The following is a 19,418-nucleotide window of genomic DNA, read 5'->3' as shown; positions in this document are numbered from 1 at the left end:
TAGGTGACCGCCCCGGGGGCTCTCAGTGTGCTCATGGCTGGCTGCTGTGCAGACCTCTGTCAGGCTGAGAGAAAATCTTTTAGATAAACAATTAATAAACACAGAGACCGAGAAAAAACCTGAAGCCTCTTCTCGTCCTTTGAAGCGCAGGCTGCCCAAGGCCACCCCAGGCCTTTCCAGGTCTTTAAAACAGCCGAAAAACCGACAGGATATCAGGAAAAGATTCTTCCCCCAGAGGTGTCTGGGCACTGGAACAGGCTCTCCAGGGAAGTGGTCACAGCACCAGCCTGATAGTTCAAGAAGGGCTTGGACAATTTTTTCAGGCACAGGGTGTGATTTTTGGGGCTGCTCTGTGCTGGGCCAGGAGGTGGACTTGATGATCCTTATTGGGTGCCTTCCAACTCAGGATATTCTGTGATTACATGCTATTAGATGATAGAGATGTCTTTATTGATATGAAGCTTGAAGGCCTCCTTGTTGTTCTATCAAGTGAACTTCAGGGTTATAAAACTGCAATAGCTTGAAAAAATGCTCCAGTAAATATCTGAACTTGAAAATTAGGCTACCGCATCTTGATGGAGAAGTGCTGAGATGAGTAATTAATTTAGTGTTTTCCAAAGGCCTGTAGTTCAATTCTAAAACTCTATTCAATGCTCCTGATAATTTATATAAAAATACTACTTTGAGTTTGAAACCACCTTATTTTTTGATTACTGATTTGATTTTGGATTACAGTAGAGAAGCCTAGAGTAGATTTTACTGGAGATTTGTGTGTCTGGGAAAAAGGGAAGTGAAGCCACATTTATTTTGACATACTGTTTTCATATCCTGGCCAGTGTCATTGAAAATTAGCATAGTTGTTCCACCACTTTAATGTAGAATTTATCATTTCATGTTGGAACATATAACTTAGAGAAAGTGTATAGATTAGAATCACAAAATAAATCTCTTACTATTATGAGAGCATGTATGCATCATCTAGACCTTTCAGTGAAATCCTAATTTTGAGCTACTTCATATTGTATGCCTTGTGTCTGCAAGTTCTTTCAGTGGGAGAACAATGAATAGCCTAATGAATAGACAGTTTGCTTGACTCTTGCTTCCTTGTCTTTATGAATGGGTCTGTACTTGGCTGCCCCACTTGCAGAAAATGTCCAGCTTGAGTAGCTTGAGTTTTTGTTTTTTTTTTTTTTTTTGGTGGTGGTTTGGGTATATTTTTCATTGTTTTTTCTTTTTTTTTGTATATTAAATTGCCATTTACAGCAGCTTACACAGCAGCCCTAAAAGAGGTGTTCTTGATGGCTGAATGTAATGACATACCTTATAAAAGAAATGGGAACAGGTCTTTTTGCTGCTTGATTAAATACGTATTATTTAATGTCTTTTAAGCTAAAATTTTCTGAAGAGCAATTAAATGGTGTAGATGAATGATGAATTTTCAAAGCACAAGCTTCTCTTCAGCTTAATCATAGGATCTCTGATATTTTAATTATGTTTTAAGGCCTCTTGAAATGACAAGGTTGATATGAAAAAATAACATGCAATCACAAAATAACTGCATGTTATGTTTTTCAAAACACTGAGGTAGCTACATAATAATTAGTTTTGGAGCTATTAAATGAAAACGCACAGCAGTATTCAGGAATATGTGATTACCTGGAGGATTTCTTTATTAAATCTCTACTTTGTATTAAACAATAGGTGTCCCGCTTCCTCCCTTTATGAAATACCTTGTGTTAGATGATGTTAAAGTATTTTTCAGATTTGGTTAAATTAATTGCTGGGGCAAACTGGCTCAAAGCAAAGGCATGATATCAGTGACTAAGTGTGGACATTAGTTAAGACTGAGTGATGCTGTGTTATAGGGGGGTGGACAAAAGAGGAATACTGCTTTTTGAGAAAGAGGTTTTCAGTGCAAAGAGAGATGCACTTCAACAATGGCATTGTCAGGTCTGAATTCCATATTTGAATCTTATGGTCTGAAGTCAATCAAGAATTTTTTATCTCTTTTACAAATATTAAGTAATTTTTATAGGTTATTAATGAGTTGAAAAAAAATGTACTATGTTTTCCTGAATAGACATTGAACACTTCAACATTTTCTTCTAATATATAATCCTAATTATGCTTCTTATTTACTTTTGTGTAATACACCAGTATTTTAAGAGTTACTATAAAGATCTTCCATTTTCTACTGCCCTCCCTGATTACAAAGAGTAATCAGAACTCAAAGCAGGACACACTTAGTTGCTGAAGGACAAATACATTAGGGGAAGTTTCAGCTGCCAAGCAGCAAGTCTGAAAGAAAGATGTTTGATTCCAGACGGGTTCAACATTTGAGTAGCTAAAGGTTTGCAATAAAGCCTGTAACACACCAAGGAAGAGAGATGTTTGCATCTAAGAAGTCAGCTTATACATCAATACTTCCTTCCCTTTATTATTATAATGATAGAACCAGCAATAATAACAATAGTAATAGTTAGGATTATGTGAATCTGGCATCTGTTTTACAAAACATTGAATCACCTGTGGGAACTGCAAGGACAATAATGGATTGAACAGATCTGGATGTGAATAGTAATAGGGAGTGCATGCAAAATAGGCACACAAAGACAAAAAGGCTCAGGCAATTGTGCTTTGCCATGTGTAGTGAGTCAAAAGAGATGTTTAATAATGAATAATATTAGAAAGAGGAATGTTCACATCACAGTAAATTTTAAAAAGGCTAACTGTAAAACTGTAAAAGTTTGTGTGGTTAAAGACCGTTTGTACCTAGGATGCCTAAAGTTTAAGAAGGGAGTTAAATCAATGTACCAGAGGTACCAGGTGGAAGTAATAGTTGATGGCAAACATGACTCGATTGCATTTGCTCTGGCTGATGCTTTGGGGACTGCAAAGTATCCCGGCAAGCATAGTTAAATGGCCATATTCAATATTGAAAGAAATGCACTGAAATTTGTTTTATAAGTGTCTTTTGAACACAGAGCTCTGAGAAATTCTTTCTGTGGTTGAATTGTCCATTGTCATGAAATCTTCCAGATGTAGAAAGCCTTGAATTTTCCTTCAAGACTGTGTGTAAGAAAAATTTCAGGATTTGAAAATGATGATTTGGTTGCTTGTCTTCACCAAAACACAGAACAAGTCATTTATCTTGAAAGAACTAAAGGGCTAGAAAATGTTTAAGAAATCAGATATTCTAGAAATCATTGCTAACAAAGAATATATATTGTATCACCATAGTTGCTGACAGCCTGGAAGTGAAAGATAATTAAAAATGCTTCTTGAATTACAGGTTTTGTTATAAATGACGGAGTTAGCAGTAAGATTAATTGCTCTTGGCAGCAGCTGAATTTTTATCCATTTTTGAAGGAAGGAGAGAAGTGTTTCTACTCTTATACATTACTATGACTGTTGAGAATGTTTTTGCCATTCTCTGAGCCTGAGAAAATGGACACATAGTGTATACATAATTTTCAAATGCAATAGTGAGTCATAGATGCACGTTTCTAAGCTATATGTTTACTATGAAAATTCAAAGTTTCATTCTGATTTTGGAAAAAATACTCTACTTAGTAATGGAAGTCTTAAAAAAAGCATCCTTTTGTATTAGTTTAAGAATTGAGACATATGCTGTGACATATACTGAGACATATTTTTTTATTTTAGCTTGAAATATTTTATTTTTCAAACTTTGCCTGGCTTAGAATAAGCTAAAAAAATAAATTCTCTCTGCCCTCTATCCCTTATTCGGTTAACCCCCACTCACTGCTGTGTCTATTAGGTCAACAGAATTCCAAGGTGTTTTTCTTGTATTTTTCCAGGATGATAGAGGGTGGAGTGTGGTCTCAATATTTTGATTTGGGAAAGGCTCAGTCCCTAAGTGATATGTTAATGGAAGTGAATGCCTGAGAATTTGGGTTTTTTGGTCTCTCCCCCTTCAGTGGTCTTTTAAATGTCTACCCTCTGCATCCTATATCTTAGATAAGACTATTTGGTCATTTCACTACAGAGGTCTCAAATATTTTCCAAGAGCATTTATTTCTTCATTCATTGTCACCGAGAAATAGTAATGAGACTGCTCTCACTAGAGGCACACTAATCATTTTTAGAAGATGTTTCAGGACCATGAGTGAGTTTTCATCATACTGCTTTTGCTGTTCTGCAACGTGGCAAATTGCTGCTTTGTGGCAGCAGAAGGGGACGAAAACATCTGTAAAACTGAGTGGCATTAACTGATCTGACAGTATAATTAGTCTACAACAGAGAAGTGTCAGAGTATGCAATTGTTGGTTCTAGATTCAGGATAGTATCCAAGCATCTCGAACTTTCAAAAAAGCTTCTTAATTATCAGCACCTCTATTGCTACATTCTATACTGCATACAAAATAAAACAGGTAAGTAAGACATCAACAACCTTGTCCTTAGTATGCAGAGATAGATGCAATTTTTGCAGCTCACTGTGAGGTGACAGATGCTTGATAGAGCAAGCAGCACAAAGAAGCTGGAGCTGTTCCTGCATATGGAGCTGTCTGCTAACTGTCTAGAATTAGAGTCCTCTGTTTATGAGACTGCCCTCCCTTGAGGTTTTGTCTAATTTTAACAGGAGCTGCTCAGTTGAGGCTGACAGAATTCAGCTAGAGATACAGCAGCAAGATAGATAACATGTAATCAGAGAGTAACACTTAGGGAGAACCTGTGGTGTCCTCATGCCAGCATAACGACCTTGTGTTTATTAAAATAAATATCCTCAAGCAAGACGGTGCCAAGGAGTTCAATAACAGAAACATTTTCCTGTCCTCCTGCTGCTGAGTGAACAGTCTGAAGGTGCTGCCTCTAATTGAAAGCATTCTGCTTGCTCATAACAGTTAAGGCTAATTTATTTGTTTATGACAACTAACTGCCTGCAGAGTACATGGGAAAGGGGTGGTGTAAGGCAAAATTGAGTTAAATTTTCCAGCTGTGCTAAGGAATGATAGCAGATTCCCTACACTGTTCTTGTAAGTGATGCTGATGATGGTAAAAATAAGGAAATAAAAATGTATCTGGGCTGTTGCAAGCATTTTTCTGATTTACAGGTAGGTCTGTATATTCAGAGACACTTTCATGTGGCATCTTCAAATGTGTGTGGGTCTGATAGGAATATGTACCATGCAAACTTGACTTACTATATGAGACCTAAACAGGTAAAACAGGAATGTAAATTGGTCACCAGCGGTCTTGTGTTGTTGATAATACTTCTATCCAGATATGCAGGGTCCTGAGCCACCTGCTCCAATTGACTTGAGTTTAGAGACAAAGATTGGACTTGGGTGATCTTCAGAGTCCCCCCCAACTTTAACTATTCTGTCATTCTGTGAAATTGTCTGCTGATAGATCCTCAGTTGTCAAGTGACACTTCCTCAAAATACCCCCACAAGATGGAAAATTCTTGAGTTATAGAACTGACAGAATAGCTCACGGTGATGCAGTCATCTTTATGATGTAAAATAAAATCAAGTATGCTTGCAATTCCTGATACTTCTTTTTAAGGAGGATTTGATTTCATGGACAGCAACTGTGGAGATTGCTTGGTGCAGCTGCTACTTAGTGTATGGCCAGATGAGATCAGGTAGTTGAGGATTTTACTCACCCAGGTTTTTTAGTATTTCCAAAGATGGACATACACATCTTTCTGAGAAGGCAGCTGAATATTTGACAGCCATCATGGTGATTTTTTTTTTTACTTTAAACTTAAATGCAATTTTAAGCAGATGATTCTTGTTGCATTGTTTATCTCCTTTCATGTGTCACTGGAACTGTTGAGGTAGGTCTCTCTATTCTTGACACCTTCCCACTAGGCATTAAGGTAAGATGGCCCATGAACTTTCTCTTCTGAAGACTAACCAGCCTCTTTTTTCAGTCTTCCTTCTCCATCATGTACATCAGGCTCTAACTCATACTGGCTGCAGTTCAGTACCTCAACATGTCTTGTAATCTGTGTTTTATACACGAAGCACCCATGGACAACAGTTGAGTCTCACAAATGCTGTAGAGGGAAATAATCACTTTGCTCAATCTGCTGGCTGTCACTTTGCTGATGTAGCCCTGTGTGCAGCTGGCATGGCTTACTCCATCCCAGCGGCAGGACTTTGGATTTGCCCTTGTCAGACTTCATTAGGTCTCTGTCAGCCCATGTCTGTGGAAGGCCAAAGTGCATCTGAAGGGACTGATTGCAGGACAGAGGCATCACAGTTTCCAAATTATATTTTATTGCATTATCTTCCACATGGATAGGTGGTTTGTGTGTCTTTTTTTTTCCTTAAGACTAACTTAGTTCTTCCTTTTGATGCAGTTTAAATCGGTTACTCTTGGTCATGTAATCCCTAGGCATGGAAAATTAATTCATGCTATCCTCTGTTTTGCAGCTCTCTAGGTATTTGGAAACTTATCATAATGTCCTTTTACTCCTTTATTGTTTTCTCTCCTCCTTCTTTTTCACAGCTCTTAATCTCTTTGTAATTTTTCTTATTTCCTCTGGACTACCTGCAGTTGACCCTAATCTTCACTGAAATGCCTGAAATTTGATCTGAGTCTTTATCCTTGACAAGTGCAGTAGAGGATAATTTCCAGCCTTTTCAAGGCTGTGTATTAGCAGGTATATCCCAAATACAATTTACTGCTTTTACAACAGCATAAAATTAGGTTTAGCTCCTGGACCATAAAAACCTCCAAATCCTTTTGTGTGAAACCATTTTTCCACACTACCACTCTGTTTATGTAGGAGGGTGATGACCCTAGATTCAAAATATTGTCCACCTTTAAGGATAATTTTGCTTGGTTCTTTAAATCATAGTTACATGTTGTCAAGATGACAACCACTTGGAAGCTTAGAACTGAAAGTTATGTTTTATGTTTCATTATCCTCATCGTTAATGAAAACACTGAGTGAGCCTGAATCATGAGGAAAGTTCAACAGATGTGTTTGTTTCGTTTGCTGAAATGGCATTGATAAAGCCTGTTGAAAATTTTCTCTGAGCAACTTTGCCTCTGTGATAATCTGTTTTCCTCGGTGTTGTCCTTTTCCTCCTGTTTATATCAGATGGGGTAGAATCAAAACCCTGAATTCATGTGCTGGTATAGGAAGCCATCATAAAACCTTGTATGTTGTAGCAGAAAGAAATTTCTAGTTGTTACACATTTGATTGTTTTGATGGCATTTTTTTCCCCAGTGTTTTTCAGAGAACTTAAACTTACTTAAAATCCTCAAAACTGCTCAGCTGTGTTTTGTTCCCAAGTGTAGAAAGTTTTTGCCCTCTTCTGGTTTCACCACTGTGCTGTATAGAAATATTGTTATGAAACAACATGTCAAGTATCAGAAAATTGTCATAGGACACTCTATATGCCGCTAAGAGGTCTTCACACAATATTCTTTTCCCAGTAGACAGCTATTTAGTTAAATGTCTTAATTATCATGAGGCTGAATTCTTTCAGCTTACTTAATATTCATATAAATATGATAGGAATAGGTGACTAGGTCCTGCTGTAGATCTGCACACCTTTGTAACACCTAGATTAGCATGTGACCAGTGTAGCTACTTGGTATGCAGAGGAGGACCACTCCTTTGTTCCTTGCTCTGATTCTTCTGCTTCTTAAATTTTTAGGGTTACTCATAATTTTTCTGTCTCTCTGTGGGTTTCTGTTACTGTCTTCCAGAAATATGAAGAGGTCTGTAATTTGGTAAGCAAAATATTTTTTAATTCATCTGGGCTGTATTATGTTGCCATGAAATATATCCTGTGGCCAAAAGATGAACCTTTCTGGACCTTCCTCTGCCCAAGCACACGTTGTCTTTGCATCTGCTTTCTCCCTGAACCCCTGTACATTTACCTGAAAGTACTGAAAAGCAAAAATCTGATTATGCCAACCCTTAAACCACTACTTTCCTTCGTAGACACCTTTTGTTTTCTTAGAGAAGTCCTTAGGAATAGCAGTATCTGCATGATTTGTTTATATTCACTAAAACAGGTCAGTGTCTTTACAGGAAATTTTTCAGGTACGCCTTCTAAATGGCACAATATCTCCCAGAATTTCATGTAGGTGTATTAGGAATGCTTTAAGAATTGAAAAACCCTAATTTCAAAAGGAACAGGAAAGCAAATTTCAATCTGATTGCTTTCTCACCCCAGATTCTATATGGCTCTGTATTGACTATGGATACCTGCCAAGAAAACTTTGATTAGGTCATCTCATCAATAAGCAATGTCCTTCCAGGAAACCACTTTAATTCAATTAATGTGGCAAGTCAAGCTAGGTCAGAATTGAAATTCAGTAGATATTTGTATTGCAGAGACATTTGTTAATTACATTCAGTTTTACATAAGGGACCTCATCAGATAAAGGGGAAAACAGAAGCATTCAATTGTAATCAAGACATCAATGTACATTCTGTGAAGGTAGAGGAAAGTAACACTACATGTGTCAGATACTCCATAGAAAACTTAAAAAGCTTACCAGAAAGATGCAGGGGGGAGCTGGGGCAGCAGTCAAGTGAAAGACATTTAAGTGGAAGCTCATAGATGAATATAAAGCCCAAACAGCAAAGATAATTGCAGAGAAGAAACACACATACCTTCAAAAAATAGGGACAAGATAAAACTCTGTTAAGTATACACTTTATGTATGATTACATGCAGTAATTGCTGAGGAAATACTAGAAATTAATGCAAGTCACCTTATAATAGTATTTGTGAGACCATCTCAACATGTCTTCCTATTTAAAATATTGTTCATATTTAAAATATTGACAACAGGCAGGCAGCAACATTTAACTTGATTACAATTTTACTCTAATAAACTTCTGACATGACATTTTAAAGTCTGCCAAATTTAAACAAGAATATAATAGAGAAGATGATAATGTACATCATGTACTTTTGTTAATTGACAGTATAAGCAAGTTAGATGATTTCTGGTAGAAATAGTCACAAAGTGCTGTACTGGATAGTTAAATGAGTTATGTATGCTCCAGCATTAGATGAAAGAGAAAATATAAAACATGTTAATGTCTGAATTCTTAATTTTTGCTAGATATATTTAAGTAGTTAAAAGTTGTTTGCCTCATGTTTTACTTAATGTGATCTTGTGCTGATTTCTCAGGAGCATTTAAATATCCTCTATACCAAAAGCATTTTTGAATTAGACGGCAAAAATCAAGCAAGATGGTGAAAAGTAACACTCTTCTTCTGTACATCCATGTAACTGCTCTATATATTGATGTCCAAATTGGCTGTCCTTTATGCAAATGCAACTTGCTGAGATGAATTAAGAGAAGTTTCAAGAAAGGCCGGTGATCTGGGAAACATCAGTGAAAGGCTTGAGAAATTCAGTCTGCTAAATTTATCAAGGTGTTGATCGAGAGATGATCTTGGAATAGCTTTCAAGTATGTTCTTTAGGAAGAGATTGTTCCTTACCAAAGTTGCAGTCTTTACTCATGCTGTTCACTCCAAGGTCTCAAGGCTTTGCGTGTGAGAAAGACCCAGTAATTCCAGTCTCCCAGTTATGACAATTATTATGTTTTGTGGATATCAGTAACATGACTGAATGTAAAGTAGCACTTCAAGACAACTGTCTCTAATCCTTTTCAGGACCTGATTTGTTAGCCTTACTGTTTCCATGCATCTTCAACTGATGATGCAAATCTTTGAAGCATAGAACATTAAATCAGTAAAAGACGTTTGCTAAAATGAAATTGGAGTGGTTGGTAATACTGTGGGATTTATAGCCAATAACAACAGGCAGGTGCTCAGACAGATTTATTGTTGTTTTATAATGATGTGAAGAAACCTCAGCAGGAGAGCAAGAACCTGCTTTTACTGTTTAGTTGATGCAGTCTTCTAAGGAAAACACCACATTTCGGAATTTGGGTGATTTTATTGACTCTGTTGCTACCTGAATGAGGTCTGAATTGCAGCCACCAAAAGAATTTGTTTTGTCAGATTTGAAGCTCCAGCCTCCTTTACCAAATAAAAAACCCCAAAATTGGATGGGGAGATGCTGGCAATCTTAGTGTTCTGCTCAGCCATTACTGCTGCGAGGAGGTGAAAAAAGCAAATATCCAGGGATGTTTGGTTTGGTTTGATGACATTTAGAAGCATGGCCCATACAGCCAATACAAGATATGATCATGTTGTATTTTGTGAATCCTACATGATAGTGGAAAAAATAGCTGTTTGTCATCATTATTTGTCCACCCTACCGATGGCAGAGCTGTCATCCAGACTGATTACCCCAATGCAACAGAAACTCCAGTGGAAGTGCCAAACTAATTTCAGTAGCTGGAACAGAACAATAACTTTTTTTAAGCAGTTTAGTGACTAATTTAGTCAAGCAAGCACTAAGTGTAGGGCAATAAAGATTTTTTTTCCTATTTTTTTTTGAGTTTCTTTTATGGTAATTATGTGTGTTCAGGCCAATTTTTATCTAAATAAATCATTGATTTTTATTTTGTTGAGAACAGTGTTTAACAAAATCAGTTATAGTCAGTTTTAAGCATATTTTTAAAAATGTATTCTTAATTCAAAAATAGATGTTTGAATCTGATTCAAACAAGCTATTATAGTTGGGGTTTTTTTTGTCTGGAAAAAGAAACAATTGACCTTATTTGTCATGCAAGCAAGGTGGTTTCTAAGCTTGGTCCCATATTTCTGCACGTGAATTCTAATAGCTCTGGATACATAGATCTATTTTATCACTGAAATGTTATTAAATTTGCAGTTATAAAGAAACATGGACAAAGTTTCAAAGATAAAATGGGACTTGGGCCCTGAAATATATTCTTCTAATGTGATATAATATTTAGTAAGCCTATGAAAGTAATGAGAATATTATTGTAGAATGAAGCTATGCTTATGTCTCAGGTTCATGGATTTTATGGAAGAATAACCTCATCCTAGACCTTGTGAGATTTCCATACCTATGCTGCATAATTTCCAAGTAGACATGTTCTTAGCTGCTAATTTCCAATGCAGATGAAAGAGTCCTTCAGTAGCAAGATTTCAGTCTTTTGTCAGCAGCTTAAATTTTCATTTAAGACAATGTTTAAGAAGCATTCAGAAGATAATGTAACAGAACTCATTAAGAGAAAGCATCAGTGTAATACACAGGATATTCCAACTATTACCACAAACTACAAAGTTTAAAAAAAAAAAGTGTTTTCAGAAATGTCTTAAATCAACTGAAGTAGAACTACTACTTAGTGAGAACTTCTCAGAAAAAAAATAGACTTGAAAAAATTGGGAGAATTTGCTACAAAAGATTATTCATATTATGCTATTGCCAAAGTAAAACTGTTTTTTTAGGAAAGCAAATCATGTTGGCTTGTAGGTGTAGGTTGAAGAAGGAGTGCTTGCACCTAGACAAAACTACCAGGTCTTGAAGTCCAAAATAAAATGGCATCTCACACACACACTAAGCATGTGCAATGCAATTGTAACTGGAGCAAGTTTTAGAGCAGAACTCTAAAAGAGATGAGAGAAAAAATCTGTAAGTAATCAATCTGTGTCCAAAATTTAAACAGTGTTTCACCAAAAAGAATCCTTCATCGTAGCTTAAGATCAGATCACAGAAAGGGGACATTGAAAGCTCTCAGACTGCTTCAGCTAATCTATTAATGGAATGGATTTGTACAACTTCTAATACACACATATTAATATAAAATATTTAATATGAAATTTTCCATATGTATAAAGCATTACTGGGTAGTTGAGTTTGGTGCTCAAGCCTCCTTCTCACAGCCAGGACAGCCTGGGGACAGACTGCTCCTGGCTTTACCCAAATGAGTCTTGCAAATCTGCAGGGATACCAAGACTGTAGTTTCTGTGAGGAGCCTCATGTAAAGCTTGATTATTCACATGACAGAGAAGTCAGAACCTCTCTTGTTTCAACTTGTGTGTTCTTTGATGTCTTCCTCCCTTACACCACTGTGAAGATATCCTCCTGTAGAAACTGCCCCTGCCACCTCCCAGCCCGCTGTGTTGCTGGCTCTGAATACTCCCAGCCCTCTCACTTTCTCCTCAGACCAAGTGAATCTAACCCTGACCATCACAGTGGCCCCTTACTGGACTTGCTTCTGTTTATTCTAATCTTTTCCTGCATTGAGAGAGAAAGTGTTGTTTTCAGTACTTAAAAGCTAAAAAATTGGCTTTTGTGTAAAAGTTCTCTTATGACTGTATTTTGAGTTGTTTTGTCCCACAATTTGGGGACACACTGCTTCTCAGTAGTCGTAAGGCTTTGTGCCAGACTTGGCAGTTTGCCTCATCTCAGATTTCATGGGAGATCTCAGAATGGAAGATAAACAAGGACAACATAGAAAATACTTCACCCTTCTCTCCACTGGAAATCCCACGAAATCCCACCATGTGCTACTTTTTCTTCCTTTAAGTTAAGGAAATTTTTCTTTAGAGACTATTTGGATCACAATTTTTAATTACTCAAGACTGCAGGAAAACATCCTTCTGTGATCCAGTCAGCTACTGCGGTTTGCCCTGTGCAAGCTTAACATCTACATAGTTTCAAGCAAATTTATTTTGATGTGATTGCAGCCCTTTTTTTCCACCTTTACGGCAAGTTGTTGATGCAGAGGAGAGGAAACTTGGTTGTCCAGTCCAAATGTGTAAAGCCTACCAATTGTATGGTATGACAAAAGAAAGTAAAAAAAATATATATTTGTTACCATAGCAACAACAAAACTCCTCCTGTGACTGGATTGAAAAAGAATATCTATCCTCTCCTCCTGAACTGTTAAGAAACGGTATCTGAAGCACTATCTGTGAGATATTCTGCAATGAACTGAAATGCATATTGGTTTATTAAACTGAGACCTTCACCCCCAAGAAATCATTGCATTCATGCAAGGATATCACAAAACTTTTTTTTAGTTTTCACTGGAACTTTATAAAAATTAAGTTTAATTAAAAATATTTTATACAGAAAACATAATGAAAATCTGAATTGTGCATTGTATTCTGCTGTATTTTTGTTCCTGTTCTGTTCCAGAAATCATAGCATGGGGATGGAAAAGGTTTTGGAAAATTGAACTAAAGTCACAATTGGTACGGTATTATTTAGTTTCCCACGAAGGAATGTCAGTTGTCAAGATGATCAAGACATTATTACAGACAGAACTGCTTTTGAATTTGGTCTTTTATGCTTTTGTCCTTATAGCTGATTTTTTTTGCCAGTTTGTACTATGTGTTTCCAGTTTGCTCTAGTAAATTGTGGAATATGCTGTGGTGTGGGTAAGGATAAAGCAATGCATCCTTTTTAGATAAAATTATTTTAGTTGCTGTGATTTCAGTTTGATTGTCTGCTCCTGCTTCAATACTTCCAGCACATCTGATGACACTCTTAGCAAAAGATATTCTGAGTTTAGCGGGCTACTTCATTGCTTCATAGACTCTTCAGGAGAAGTATTTAATTTTATTCCTGTCTTGCATGTAATTCATGTAATACGGAGTTTTATAGTCATACTGAGTCATACATTCAGTCAAACTGAGGTACTATGAGTTGAATAACTTGCAGAGGAAGGCGTTTGTTTGGGTTTTTGTTTTTGTCCTTCCCAAATCAAACCTTTCTCTTTATTTGTGCATTCCCTTGGCCGAGCAATTTTCCCTTGAAATACAAAGTGACATTCGAATAAAATTGAATCAATTTTGTTAAATTTTTCTAGGAAGATAGTTTTAGAAGCATCTGAGTTTATTTTTCTTTTCCCCCATTTTGAATTTCATAATCTGCTGATATGACTTTATAATATTTTACACTCAAAGCCATCAAAGTTCCTAATTCTCTTGGGTGCTAAAAATAAAGTAATGTTTTTCTAGTGTTCTGTAACTTTTGAGGATGGAGAATTACTGTGCATGGTGAATACATACTAGAGCCAAGAATACAGCATTTTAAAGTATCAGACTAGCATTTTAATCATTGTGCCCTGTGATTTGCCACAGTATTTCACCTTTAAAGAGTGTCTGTAATTAAAAATCCAGTCTTTGAACAGAATTTACTCATTATTTTCCTGCATTGATATTTAATTGCTAATGGTGTATTTTTGGGTTCTGTTTGTGTTCCGTTTTCAGTAGGCTGACATGGTGATATCTGCTTCAAATCTACACATTAGTTGTCTACCCTCATTTAAGGCAATTGGCTGTGCTTGAGTGACTGTCTCTGCTAGAGTTTATTTCCGTCCTCCATACCTGTGGTATGACCTGGGGTAATATAACCATGGTCATGTTAGTGAAACAACTCAGCCTGTCTTAGAGCTGCACTAAAAGTGGCTAATAAAGGAATTTTTGCTTCAACTGCACTGTTGTAGTTACCTAGAATGCAGGAAAGATACAGGGTAGATCTGCTGAGCTACTTATATGAAGTGAGAGAGAATGCAGTTCAGTGACACAACTGTGATTTTAAAATAAATGTACCTCTTTGCTGAAAAATAAGTGTTACTGTGTTCCACAGACACAGGATATACAGGATGCCGTTTGATTCTTTCTCCAACTACTTTTTCACCCCTACTCAGAAACTGTCATGCATTTGAGCAGCTTCTGCTCTGTAATTTCATGAGCAATTTTTGCTTAACCTCTAAGGTCAAAATAAAAAAAAAAAATCATGTTAATTATAGGATAAGAAGAAACTTTTCCTCTGGATATTTATTGTATTGTATAGTGTGGACCTGTGCTGTGGAATGGAAGAGTTTAGGTGGTAGAGATTAAGCATTTTGTGTAAAATGCGGAGGTGACATAATCACTCTTCAGTACATAAGAAATAAAACAACTTTCAGCAGCTACTCTTCTCTTTCCTAGATTAGGCTTCTTTTGCATTCTATGACAAACTCCACAGTTACTCAGTTTTTCTCTGGTTTTGTATTAAGATTTTGTTGTCAGCAGTGATTGTCTGCTCTTCTTTGCTGACCTGAGAGCAAACTGACCCTCAGCCAGATATTCACCTCTCTGACTCTGTATGCTCCATACTGTGTCTTCATCATTCAAGACACCTTCAAAGCATCAAAATTTACCAACATCCTGGAAACACTTCCTCTCCTGCTTCTTGCTGAAGAAGAAAAGGCATTTCTTACTGTGCCTTTTTTCCCCTTTTTACTTTCAGAGAAACCCTCAATTTTTTTTGTGTGTTTTAAAATCCTTTTTATGAATTCCCTTAGAGTTGTGGCATGTTCAGAAATGTTTTTTATAATATATACTGTTCCCATACCACTACGTTAAGTCTGAATTATATGCATTTTGGGGGGGTTTCTTTCAAATTCTCTGGCAAAATAGTTTTGACATGAGATAAAATGGTATAATCAGATCTATTTCTGCTCTAATTAATCTTTACATTAAAAGGTGTTTCATGTTTAGCTGCAGAAGTGAAAATTCATCTTCCTGAAAATTGCCAGTTTCCATCAGCATTGTAGTTGGCTAAGAAACTGTTTCTAGGACATGTAAAATTAAACTGAAGTAATCTTTTTTCTGACCTCTAAACAGGCTAGTGTTACTAGCTTCCAGTAAAACCGCAGATGATGTATTTTGTGGAAATAAATTAAAAAATGATTAATTTAGGCAGGCTCAAGAACAATCTTAACAACGTTGAGAGTTATCAGGTAACAGGACATTGAAATTTCTCATAACTTTCATATTTATCCTAACACTACGCTGGTCAACAGACAAGAAAATGTGTTCTTAGAGACAACACTGACCAAAATAAAATAGAATCACAGAAGTTGAATTACTCTGTTGACCTTGTGTATCTATGTCCTAATCTTCTGTAATGAATTACCTGTTGCTGCACTGCTCAGGCCAGCAGTGTAAGTCATCTTATGTGTGGGGTCTCTGAATAATGGAAAAGTTCAGTAAATTTGCAGGAGTAATAACCTCTTCACTGTGCCATCCAGCCCATCTATTTTTTCACATGCTACTGCATCATCTAGGTAATCCCTCATAAAACAAGACATCTCCATTTGCTGCTTCTGTGCCCAGTTGTGTTGACTAAAGAGAAGGTGGAATATTTTTGCTCTTGGGTGTTTTTGTTTTGATTCTCCTTAAGGAATTTACTACGATGATTTAAATTGAAATCCTGGTAAATTAGGTACTCTGATATAAAGTTGCAGTTATTTTTAATATTTACCTAGCAAATCACAGAAGCTTTTTGTTTTGTCTAAAAGATATTTATGCTGCCCTGAATTGATTCTTTAGAGTATTGGCTGGTCATTTATTCAGTACAGCATCCATCAGAGCTTTGAAAAGTGTCAGGTAAAGGTTCTTGAAACTAAAGTTCAGGAACAGCTGTTAATGATGTGCCCTTTCCCAGAGATCTTAGCTGTCTGCCTTGCCCTTAAAAATTAAATATTAGATCAGACTCGAAACATGAATTTTTTGGTCTCTTGTTAAATTCTTTAATACCTGCCAGAAGCTTCTATTATAACTTTACAAAGACCTATTTTTAGGAATTTATGGTCTCTCTTCATATCATGATTCTTAGTGTGAGAAAATAAACACATTCTGCAGAAAGCATGGGCACATTATTTGGCTCTTACTTGCTTCCAAAGCACCTAGTGGCCATCTTCCACTGGCTTTTGTGGAGATGGTTTTCTTCTCAGTATTTTGTGCTTTCTATTGCTGAAATAAGTTACATGTCAGGCAAGAGAAAAGGAAGTTATGCTCCTCTGAGGACTGCTATATTTAAATGACTGCTCAATGTAGTCTTTGCTAGTTTGAGTAAGCATTCATCAATTTCCTGTATGCTTGCCTGAAGATGCAAGTTCTATGCCTTTAGGAAGGAGCTTTTTTTCATGCTTTACTCTTTTCAGGTCTGAGTATGTAGCTATAAAATTTATATTTTGTGTTTGAAGGAATAAATGAGATCCTGAACTTTTGTGCTTTCCTTCAACAGAAATACATTCTGTGACAAAGTATTCTTAGCAATAATCTGACCATGAAGGTGCCCTTTGATGTACTCAGGTCAGATGATTACCGTATTGTAAGAATTTAGAGTAACGTGAGAATGTAGAAATTAAAAATGTTGAAAACTTGAGGTAGCTGTTATGTAATGTATTTTCACTGTGTGAGTCATATATTCTATCTATAATCTACAAAAAGAAGTAAATATAAACATGTAAACATGGGTATAGGAAACCAACAGAATAAGGTGTCAGTAAAATGTAGAAAAAGCTGGAATCAAACACAAATGGGGAGAATTAAGCAAAAGACTGGCCTTTCCAAGCAGAGACACAGGAGATGATGATTTGATCTCATTTGGGTTTGCAGCTCTGCCCCAGCAAAGTTTGTAAGAACAGGACTGACAGCATCCTGATGGGACAAGAGTGCAGCTGTCCTGCTTGGGACCTCACATAAGCTGCCAGCCATGCACATCTTTCTGCCTCTTCTCAGTACCGAAACAGGCACCAGTACCAGTCAGGTTTCATACTGGAAGAGAGAGTGCTTTTGTAATGACCAGGTAGAGGCAAGAGTAGAGCGTTGGTCTTCTGGGTAAGATTTTTAAAAAGACTAGCTTCAAGGATGAGTTAGGGTATCAAAGTGTTGGGATTGACATGTTGAGTACAGGTTGTACCTAGAAACTGGTTACTGCAGATTTGCAGCCCCGGTGTGCATGCTGTGATTGGAGCCTTGGAGCTGTGCCATGGTACCTGGCTTTGAATCAGGGTGCTCCTGATAAAGGTCCTCTTACTGATTACTTCTACTCAATGATGTTGACTGAGCAAGGCTTAGGAAATCAGTTTCCTTTTGTGAGTTGCTACTGTCAGGAATACAGGTTAGTCACTGTAAAACTGTTCTTAAGAAAAGACAATTCATACCCTTGCAGTGCTGGCACTGGGAATTACCAGCATATTGTAACCTTAAAGCTGTGCAGAGTTTAGAACATTTGCTTGAGTCCTTGTGCAACAATTATTGCCTTGTTAGTAGATTCATGACCTGACATTTGCTACTGTCATCACAACAACTATTTTTGTAAGAAAACAATATTCAAACCTGAACTGGTTCGATGCCTGACTCCTGGGAAAACACAACTGACACTAATTTGCAGTCTCGAAATATGCTTGGAATTCCTATTATTTTTCCTTGTGTTACTCCAGTCTGTCCCCTTGAGGCAGTAAGAATAAAAAGAAATAGGATAGAGAAACTGATATGTGTTGAGGAAATACCATTACTTCCCATAGGCATTCTTAAGGCCTCACTCATCTTTCAGGTATTTGGTATAGAATGCAGTGGGTGTGGGGATATCAGAGCTCTGTTTCACTGATTTATTTTTTCCTTTAATTTTCAGTATGCCAAACTTACTTAATTTTCTGGGTTCCCTTCTTCAGCCACCATAAGAAATTATTCAACACTAATAAGCATTAAAACTTCTGATTTAAGTGTTTCTTTAATTCTAAACTAGTTATTAAAAATACCAGTTCATTTCTATTTTCCTGCTTTAGTGATCAGCATTAGTTGAATCTTTCATTTGAGTAGTTCTTTCATTTAATCATCATCATCATCACTATAGCCCTGGAATCTATTTCTCATTTTCTCCTTTTAAAATATGCTTATTATAAGTATTTTAAAAGTATCTTATTTGTCTGAAAGTTTTTCTAAGCTCCTTCAAAGGACAGAGGAAAATTATAGTAAGTGAGTCTTGAGTATTGATGTGAAATAGTTTTCTGGGTCTGTGTTTCTATCACTTCAAGGTCTCATCTTGAGATGAATGTTGCCTGGGAACTGAGAACCAGGAGAAAGAGTCTTTTTATCTCTCATCCTTACCTTAAGGTGTTTTCTGTGTCTGGGGAAGCTGGCCTGAAAATTTGAAATCCTAGTAGTGAGACCAGAGTTGATAAATATTTTCAGAGGAATGTTTAAGCAGAAAAGAGACAGGTGGCCAGGATTTGTTGATATTAGCCATGGAGAACAAATACATGAAGTAATGGTTATTAAATTACTTTGACATGATATGTTACTTCTTGGAAACTATAAATACAGAAAAGAGTTGTGTATATCTGTGAGTACATCTTGCACTAAAGGCTCACACTTCTGCACCAAGAGCAACCTGCTTCAAAAGGAATAGGATTTCAAACCTGGGAAAATGTCATTTTACATAGAATTCTCTATAATTTGACATAAGTATATTCCTAAACCTACTTTAACATCTTAAGTGGATGGGGCAATGGACTATGCTATTCAGCATGAGATCATGACTCAGAAAAATAATGCAAAAAGAGAAAGGCCATTATGCCTCAGTAGGAGCAGGAGGGAAGGGTGGGAGCAGTTCTAAGTGAATCTGAAAGGATTGCAAAAAGGCAGATGTGCAAGAATTATGGACAGAAATCAAAGCAAAAAGCAAGGCATCTTCCTGAAACGCTGTCTGCATTCTATAAAAATAATTATATTAATTGATATT

At 36.6% G+C, this 19,418-nt stretch overlaps 1 protein-coding gene across 10 annotated transcripts in view; it reads left to right on the top strand.

Annotated features, from left to right (window-relative positions):
- Nucleotides 1–19,418, top strand: part of LRRC4C (leucine rich repeat containing 4C) — a 483,436-nt gene that overhangs the window by 174,147 nt on the left and 289,871 nt on the right. The gene's annotated exons all lie outside the window — the stretch shown is intronic.

Source organism: Melospiza melodia, chromosome 6 (assembly GCF_035770615.1).
Source record: "Melospiza melodia melodia isolate bMelMel2 chromosome 6, bMelMel2.pri, whole genome shotgun sequence".
Taxonomy (NCBI): Eukaryota; Metazoa; Chordata; class Aves; order Passeriformes; family Passerellidae; genus Melospiza; species Melospiza melodia.
The sequence above is the reverse complement of the archived record's forward strand: the minus strand, read 5'-3'. Positions and strand labels throughout refer to the sequence as shown.